This window comes from Bidens hawaiensis, unplaced genomic scaffold (genome assembly GCF_021521415.1).
Source record: "Bidens hawaiensis isolate Kalapana, Puna unplaced genomic scaffold, B.hawaiensis_p1.1 tig00024632_1, whole genome shotgun sequence".
NCBI classification, from domain to species: domain Eukaryota; kingdom Viridiplantae; phylum Streptophyta; class Magnoliopsida; order Asterales; family Asteraceae; genus Bidens; species Bidens hawaiensis.
The window spans coordinates 311390-321367 of record NW_027493893.1 but is presented as its reverse complement, the minus strand read 5'-3'; the positions used below and the strand labels follow the sequence as shown (position 1 = coordinate 321367).

The 9978-nt window shown below is 32.2% G+C and overlaps 1 pseudogene; it reads right to left on the bottom strand.

Annotated features, from left to right (window-relative positions):
• Positions 1-8286: 8286 nt before the first annotated feature.
• Positions 8287-9198, bottom strand: LOC143569662 (uncharacterized protein At2g29880-like; annotated as a pseudogene).
• Between the last annotated feature and the right edge of the window lie 780 nt (positions 9199-9978).

Genomic DNA, 9978 nt, shown 5'->3' with positions numbered 1-9978 from the left:
TTCTTTGAAAAATCTGTGGTGTATTTTTTAATCCAAAAGGCATTACAAGTCATGCGTACTGACCTTGATGAGTGGAAAATGCGGTGCAAAGAATACTATCAGGATGCATTTTTATTTTCCAAAATCCACTTTTACAATCGAACTTAGAAAATATCTTTTTATTTCTAGTCCAGTTTATTAAATTTCTTTATGAGATAAAAAAATATCCATCAAAACAGTATTATCATTTAATTTTTTATAGTTTATTACCGTTCTAGGCTTATCTCTTGTGATTTCTGCATGTTTTCTCACCAGGAATGCAGGAGAACTATATGGGTTGTGGCTAGATCTAATTAATCTCAAATCTAGAAGTTCTTTTAATAGGGTGCTAAATTCTTTTTGATCTTCTGGATTATGTCTCATGGTTTTAATTATCATTTCCTTATCTTTATCTTTCATTTCTAATTTTGATGTTATCTTATTTTTGTTTCAAAATTGTAATGGATTATCTGTATAACATTGTCTTAGTTTATGTTCTATATGTTCAATATGGATATCTAGATTTCTAAGATTTAATTGATAGTTCAATGGTTTTTCTGGTAATATTGTAAAATTGGTATTCCTTTTTCAAAATTTGGGTTTGGTTTATAGCCTATATCACCATGCTTGCTAACGCGTTTTGTATAATTAATTGGAAATTTTCTCCCATATGCATTTTTATTCTTTTAACCACTAATAGGTGGTGGCATGGTGTTTTTAATATTATTTGATATGCTATTATATCGAAAGTTATCTTATTAAATCTTTCTAAAAATCACTTCTAACAGTACGTCTGAACCTGGATCATAAAAGTAGAATGAAGGACATTTAAATAGGTATGATCCTGATAATATTATTGGATTTCTTATTCCCCTTCTTAAAAGAACTATATCTTTTTAGAAACTAATACCATTACAAGGTGTTAAAATTTCATGGTATTCTTCTAAAAATCATTATGATTTACAAATGCTTAATCCTGAACCACTATTTGTGTAAGCTGTAGAGTACTCGGCTTTATAATCTTTATAAGTGATTCCTATTGAAATATAAATACTTTTAGGACTTGTCATTTTTGTATATATATTAGTTTATCATATTGTGTTATTTTTAACCCATAAGAGGCTATTTGATATGGTTTAACATTTTCTAAAAATGTTAATCCTAACATAATTTCTAGTGTGTCGCTTTCATCTTCAGTATTTATCAATAACCTTAATGGAATTTTTTCATCTCCAAATTTTATCAAAGTTTCCACGGCTTCATTAATATCATGTAGTTCACCATTAAAGTTAGTATATTGGCGAGGTTCGTCTAACGAATATCTTTGAAAATTCTTACAAAGTTTGAAATTTATATAGTTTCCATTTACACATGTATCTATTAAAACGTTTACATGAGAATATTTATTTCCATTAAAGTATTCTCCTTGTATTTTGTAATTTTTTATACTATCTTCTTTTGCGTTAATTATATTAAAATATCTGCTAGAATTTGTATCTCTTATTAAAGGGTGGCAAACCACACTTTTATTAGAAAATGATAATCTAGAAGAAACATAATTAGATAATAATAATGGTTTATCTTGTAAATAAAGACTTAATGGTCTTGAATCTATTTCTTCTATTTTAGGTAAAGTAGGTGTTTGTATCTGACATACATCATTAAAGAAAAAAAGGAAAATCTATTGTGCCATTAAATAAAGCAATCGGAATGATGAGTATTCGATATTGCATAAGATATAGAATATGTAATAGAATATGGACTATTTTGTTGTTTAAAGAAATCTTTCCTTTTAAAATCTTGTAATAAACTTAACGTTTCATCAAAATCTTTGTCTTGAATATAATAGGAAATTCTTGGATAAATATTAAATTTAAGCTTCCCGTATTGTTAATTTCCTCTTAGTATTCCAAGACATGCTTCTTCTCTATTTTGGATCCTATTGTCCATGATTGCTAATTCTATAGGAGTATCTATGCCTTCTTTAAATTTGGATTTTATTAATATTTGGATGGCTCCAACGTGAATCCATCCTATAGTATTTCTTATTTCTGGTTTTATTTTTTTTAGTTTTTCTTGAATTTCCCTTTTAGATAATAAAGATATCATAACTTTATTAGATGTTATATTAATGTCTAGAGCTCTTTCTTGAATGTTTAATCCATAATATAAATGATGATCCATAGGTCTTATTCCTAATCTTTGTAATGTAGTTTAAATCCTGAATAGTTTGATAACGAGAAATTTTCATGTTGTATTTGGTTAAGTTTTTTCTTATCTATCAAAATTTCTTGTTTATATTCTTATAATTGTTCATTTTGACAATCGATTATGTTATTATCTATTTTACTACTAGAGGCTATATCCAATCTATTCATCTTCAGATGAAGTATATTGTGTTTCAGTTAAAATAAATATACTTTCATCAGAGTCTATTTCAAGATAATCATTAATGGGTATAAAATCTCCATCTTCTATCATTTTTCCTATATCTTAGTCTATTTCAAATATTTTAAGATTCTTTTTAAACTTTTTTGGACATTCATTTGCATAATGACCTTTTTCAAGACAGAAATAACATTTACATTCCTTAGGACCTCGTTTTCTTTTATAAGTAGGTTTAAATGCCTTCTTATATCATTTTCTCTTATAATATTTTGTTTTACGCTTTTTATAATATCTTTTTCGAAAATGAGTTCTTTTCTAATATTTTCTTTTTATCTTTTCATAATAATATGAACTATCATATCCTATCATTAAAGACATTTTTGGACTACTACAACATAAATATATTTCTCCTTTTAATCCTTTACTCAATTTAGCTAATACAGCATCTCCACACCATTCACTCAACTTATCTATAACGTGAGTTATACTTTTTCCTAACATATCAGTTGTCCTTGGATTATAAGTTTTTATTAATTTTTGTCCCTAAGGGTCTGGTATTTTTGCAAAAAATAATGCTAAATAACTATTCATATCTGGTACTTGATTATATATATATGGTAATAGTAATCTTGAAATACACAAAATATACTTATCTATTTCACATATGTCACATAATTGTAATCTTATTAAGGTTGTTGAGTATTTTTTGATAGTTGCTGGGTCTTTTATAGTATTTCATTATTCTCAAAATTTTAATCTAGAGGCTTCTACTGCCTTTGTTATTATATTTGTTATTATGTCATCTTGTTCAAATATTGTTTTCTTCATATCTAAAGGTAAATTTTGCCAATATCTTAAAGCATTATTTATTAAAGTTCTTTCTAAGAATCCCTGAAGTTTTTCAATATCCATTCTATTAACAGAAGTTGTTATCTTTAAGGTTGTTTCCCATTTATCTATTTCTTCTTCCGTATTTTTTATACAGTCTACGTCTAAATATATTCCAAAACAATTAATCAGTTCATTTTTCATATTCTGGTATGGTTTATAATTATCTTCATTTTTCATTGTTGATTTTACCGCAGCATATCCTTGTACTGACATGTGGGTTTCATCTCTTATTGTGATTTTAGGATTTGTACTTGAGCTTGTTTGCTCGGTATCATTAACATTAAAGTTTTCCTCATTAGTTTTTATATTTATAAAATTATCATTTAATTCTATATTCCAAGTGGTAGTTTCAGGGCCTTTAGCTATTGTTCTTGAGAAATGACCTGGTCTAGCCCATTCCTCGAATGGAGTTTTTATGTAATCCATATCTACCAAAAATTTTATTTCTGGTTCTGGCTAACGAATAATCATTGAGTCCTCCTCTTTTCGGACAACACATACAAAGAGACCCACCAACAGTCAAATAATTAGTGAATCTCAGAGAGATATTACTACTATATAATTGATATTTTTATAATTAGTTTCTTTCTCCCACCTATCTATTTTCTTTAGTTATTCACTAGAGCAATTATGATTTGGAAGTCGACCCGGGCCAAGTGTTCAAATCTATTATGTGTAGGTTCCCAGCCGGATCTACACGGAATATCTCGTTCTACGTAGGTGCGGAATCCCTACGTAAGACGATACGAGCGTAGAAGACGATACATGTTAACACAATCAAACACACGTTACAATAAACAAAGACACGTTGTATTGCAACTAGAAACACGTGATTCACTTATCACCGATTACACAAACTCTGAACAACTCATAAACTGATTCCTCTAATTCAGCCGTAACCTAGCCGTATATAACAGACGACAACTTCGCCTAACATGTTTAGGCGAAGTTGTCACTAACTTCGCTTGTTCCACAAGTTCGCCTATATAAGCGAACTTGTGAGCTAACTTCGCTTAATACAAAATACAAATCCAACTATCTCGATTACAGACACTAGACACTGAACTACTGACATCATGTACCAACAGACTCCCCCTTGGCAGTAGCTTCATATCTCTATCTTCAAACACGTGTCTTGTAATCCCAAAAATCTTGTATCTTTCATCTTCAAGCATGAACGCCTTCTCGTACACAAACCGAAACAACTCTTTGATACTTCTTTGCTTCTTCTTTCCAAGCAGGAATATAAAATATCTTTTTCTCGTTCAGCACCTGCAAATCAGCTTGAGACAGATTCACTAGATGCATAGGATCATAAACTCTCATCAGCTCTTGTTCATCTTCATCCTCCATTACTGCTTCAGCTATTTCACAATCCACATACCACCACTTCAGATCTTTGAGCACATCCTTGGGCATTTGTTTCATCGGCACTTCTTTTAAACACCGGATCGGCTTATACTTCATGATCATCCAAGGCTTGCCATCTGCTCTCATTCCTCTGTCTTTGTCTTCAACAAGCTTTCCTTTCTGTGGTTTCAACAGCTCGAACTTTTTCTCCTTTATGCTTTCCTCCCAGACTATCTTCCCAATGACCCTAGCCATGTTATCATCACTCCTGTTTATCAACCCCAACCTGGCTAAGTCCTTCACTTCACACTCAGGCAACGTATTCAACGATCTCAACAGCCTCTTGAAATACTGAACCCCGTCATACCTTTTAATCACAAAAAGCCTCAACTGCTCATCATATAACCAGCATATAATCCCCTTTTTCGATTCAGCATAACCCCTGATGTTGTAACTTTTCTTGAACATAGTAGGGACCGCCGGTTTCTTAGTCTTTACGAACCACTGAGCGTAGCCTTCTTTCCATCTTGGCTGCTCCTCCCATTCCGTCTCATCGCTTCCCATATCTTGACCCATATCTGCCTTATCAACTTCCGGAATCTCGTGCTCAACGTTCTCCTCCACAATCTCTCCTTCTTCAATCTCACTATCAATGACAATCTCAGCCCCTATCTTCTCTATCTCCTCCATCGGTAACACATCCTCATCACCTATAACATCATCTAACACCTCCTCAGCATCCACAACCACCACATCATCACCCCCTGAACCGCCAGCTGCACTCGTTGACTCCCCCTGAGATGTGGAAGTCCCAAGAGCTTGTTCAATTCTTGGGAACTCTCCACCTGCACCTTTCGATGCATTGGGATCATCGTCTCGATCATTACGCTTCTTCGTCCTCAGCTCATCACCCTTACAGCCCGTCTCCCCCTGAGATGCCAAGAACTGTTTCAAGGCATCAATTATTTTACCACTTGTAGGTCCCGTGGGGCGTCGCTGATCGATACGAGATCCGCACGAGGTCTAGGAGTGCGGAATCCTCCTAGACTCGTTTATTGGTGTAGAAGACGAAGAACACAATTACACACAAACACATACACGAACAAACACACGAATGGGATAAACACATCTGCAGATCTTTTATATCATAACCAAACCATGTTACAAAACGAACAAAAACAAAGACACGGCCGACCCGAGGTGAGCTCTACCTCGGGCCGTCCCACACGACTCTCCCTTTCGGTTTCTCTCTAGACAATTAAACTAGACTCCCACCTATATAATTGATATTTTTATAATTAGTTTCTTTCTCCCACCTATCTATTTTCTTTAGTTATTCACTAGAGCAATTATGATTTGGAAGTCGACCCGGGCCAAGTGTTCAAATCTATTATGTGTAGGTTCCCAGCCGGATCTACACGGAATATCTCATTCTACGTAGGTGCGGAATCCCTACGTAAGACGATACGAGCGTAGAAGACGATACACGTTAACACAATCAAACACACGTTACAATAAACAAAGACACGCTGTATTGCAACTGGAAACACGTGATTCACTGATCACCGATTACACAAACTCTGAACAACTCATAAACTGATTCCCCTAATTCAGCCGTAACCTAGCCGTATATAACAGACGACAACTTCGCCTAACATGTTTAGGCGAAGTTGTCACTAACTTCGCTTGTTCCACAAGTTCGCCTATATAAGCGAACTTGTGAGCTAACTTCGCTTAATACAAAATACAAATCCAACTATCTCGATTACAGACACTAGACACTGAACTACTGACATCATGTACCAACAAGCTAACTTCGCTTAATACAAAATACAAATCCAACTATCTCGATTACAGACACTAGACACTGAACTACTGACATCATGTACCAACATTATGGCATCTCATATTCGTGTTATTAAATTTTTTATTTCAGGAGATACATAGAGTTCGTTTTCAGAGTCGTCTGAGCTCATTTCTAATTTCTTCTATATTCTTTAGGTATTTTCATATTTTGTAAAAGTTGAACTAAAGGTTTATGAAATCTATTAGAGGTTATCTTGTTTTTTCTATTTGGGAATGTGGCTTCTAATAAATCTATAATCATATCTAATTTAAAAATTATGTTATCTCCATAAAATATGATTGTTTTTTAACTCTATTATATCTCTATCTATTTTCAAAGAGTTTTATGTTTCTTTTAGTTTATTAAAACTATTATTTTTCATTACGGTGAAGGGTATTGCCAGTCAGTATCATCATAATAGTGTTCGGAATTAGTGAATTCATATAACTAAAATTAAAGTCTTCATCTGAAATGTAATCTTCATCAAACTCATAATCTGAAGTTTGGCTAATTTCTTCTTTTTGCAGTATAAAATTATTATTTATGAAATTCAAGTTTAAGTATATTAAGTTATTAAAATCATATTCATGTACGTCAAATATATCGACTAGAGCCCCCGTGAAGGTAATTTGCGTGACTATTTTCTTCTTTTTGCATTATAAAAGTATTATTTATGAAATTTAAGTTTAAGTATATTAAGTTATTCAAATCATATAAACTTATAATTTTATATGAGGTTATCCTGAATTTGAAATTATATCTAATCCATGTTTTATACATAAATCAATATATATTTCAAGATGTTTTAAATGAATATTAATATTATCTGATAATATTAAAATATCATCAATATAAGCAAAGGTAAAATCGTAATTCTTAAATATAGTATCCATTTTTCTTTGAAAAATCTATGGTGCATTTTTTAATCCAAAAGACATTACAAGCTATTTGTACTGACCTTGAGGAGTGGAAAATGCAGTGTAAAGAATATTATCAGGATGCATTATGTAAATATATTAATATACTTATCTCTAAATCAATAATCGTAATTCTTAAATATGATATAATTTCATATCTGAAGCATAATTTAATAGGTTATCTTATCAAACCTATTATTTGAGTTATCATCATGAGTAAAATTATTATAAAAAGTATTATTGACGTCTATATGATTTTATTAATAGATGCATGTATGCATCTATTAATAGGTTTAAGGTACTCCGAAACTTTAAACTTGTTTTTATTATGAATAAGCATGTTCATCAAAAGTTTAAAGGTCTGTTTGGTATGGAGGAATGGAATTAAGAAGGAATGAAATGGAGGAAGGAATGGAATAGATCATTATCATTCCATTGACTCGTTTGGTTACCATATGAGAATGAAATAAATCATTACCTTACGTTGTTTGGTAAATGAAACAATGAAGGATAGAATAAATTTTATTACAATTAACAAAAATACCCTCGTTTTATTAAATTATTATTTTATACATGTTTTCACTTCTTTGTCCAATTTTCATATATAATAGTAAATTTGTATCATGAAAAAAAAACATATATAATTAAACAGGTAATTATTCTATACATGTTTTCACAACATTATCCAAATTTAATTTATAGTAAATTTGTATCATGAAAAAAAAACATATATAATTAACTAGTAAAATTTAAAAACAATCAAAAGTTTTCAATTAAAATAAACTTGAAATCACTTAAACTGTTCCAACCAGAAAATTAAAAAAATGTCATCCAAATAATCCAAAATAGCCTTCCCTTACCCATCCAGCCTTGTATTCAAGCCGTGTCTTCAAGCATGTCCCTTACCCATCCAAGCATACGTTCTTCATCAACCTTAAAAAATATTACCATCAACTCCTCATTATGCACGAACCTGCATACAGCCTTGTTACACTCATGAGTGACTAACTCACAACTTTGTTCATCTCCTCAAAAAGGTTGTTACATAGTTCCTCTCTATTGCTCTCTATTCCAAAAATTCTATTAAATGTTTCCGCAGACCCCCTAATTTATGCACCAATTATTTCCGCTGACTCTTTCAAACTGTTCATTAGTGGATCCCAACTGTTGCGTCTATTTTCTTTCGTTGTGTACTTGATTCTTCCCTTGAAGCTGCATATGAAGGGCTGTTTAGTCGCTGCTCGACATCTATATCTTCTAATCCATCTCCAATAACGTGTTCTTCTCTGTTTATGTCTGATAGAATATCAGCAGTTGTTTGAGCTTCTCTTCCATTCACTCGATCCTTTCCAAATACGTTACACAAGTCCCAGTAGTGAGGAAATTTTTTTCCCCTCCATTTCGATGCCTTTCTGTGCACCTAAAAAGGAGATATAATGTTTAGAGTTAACATATAAAAATAAAATGTAAATGAATTACTATAGAATGCTACAATCATATACAACTATATATTACCTTTATATAAGCTTCCCAAACAGGTTGCGGAGCGTCGAGCATGCCATTAGTGTAATCCCAGCCAAAACCACTTGTGTTATTCCATACTAGCATATCATGCACGGGTGACCATACGGCTTTCATTGTCTTTATCCGTGACTCTATATATGGCTTTGCTTTTAAGCCAGCTTCAGGAAGTAAGATTGCAAGTTGTTGCTCCACCGCATTGTAGAAGCCAGACTTAAACCCATTATCTGATTTGTAAATAGAACACGAATTAAGCACATCAAGCATTTCTGCAACAAGCTTTTCATCTTCATTTTCATTCCATTTTTTTTATTTTTTCCCGGAACCTTTTCAGAATCAAGCTATAATTCCATATCTTCACACAAAACACAAACATAAAATATTTAAAAGTTGTATGAAAAAACAAACATAAGATGAGAAACACCTAAATCATTCAATCTTATTCTTAAAAACATCCATTTAATAAACATAATCAAAATAACATAAATAATAACATAGCGACCTAAAAAAGTTAATTGTGTCTAGATGTCCATTCATTCGAGGTCCCAATTGTTGTAATATTTTCCACATGTGAGCCTATATCTTCGTCATCTAGATCAGTATTTATGTCAATAAATTCCTCATCATCTAGAGGATCATACAACATTTCTCTTCTAATAAAGTTATGCATAAGACAACATGCAAGTATAATTTTATTTTGTGTCTTGATCGAATAGAAAGATGGGCTTCTAAGTATAGCCCATCTTTTCTTCAAAACGCCAAAACATCTTTCGATGACATTCCTTGCTGCTGAGTGCTTCATGTTGAAATACTCTTCAGGATTTTCTGGTCTTCGTCCCCAAGTATTCAAATGATATCTTTGACCTCGGAACGGTGCAAGGAATCCCTCTCCATTTATGTACCCAGCATCAACAAGATAGTAGTTACCTTTAGGCACTTGCAATACATTCTCTCGGATCATAGCACTACGAAGTATTCTGCCATCCACATCAGATCCTTCCCAACCTGGTAATACGTAAATGAACTGCATGTCATGTGTGCAAGCAG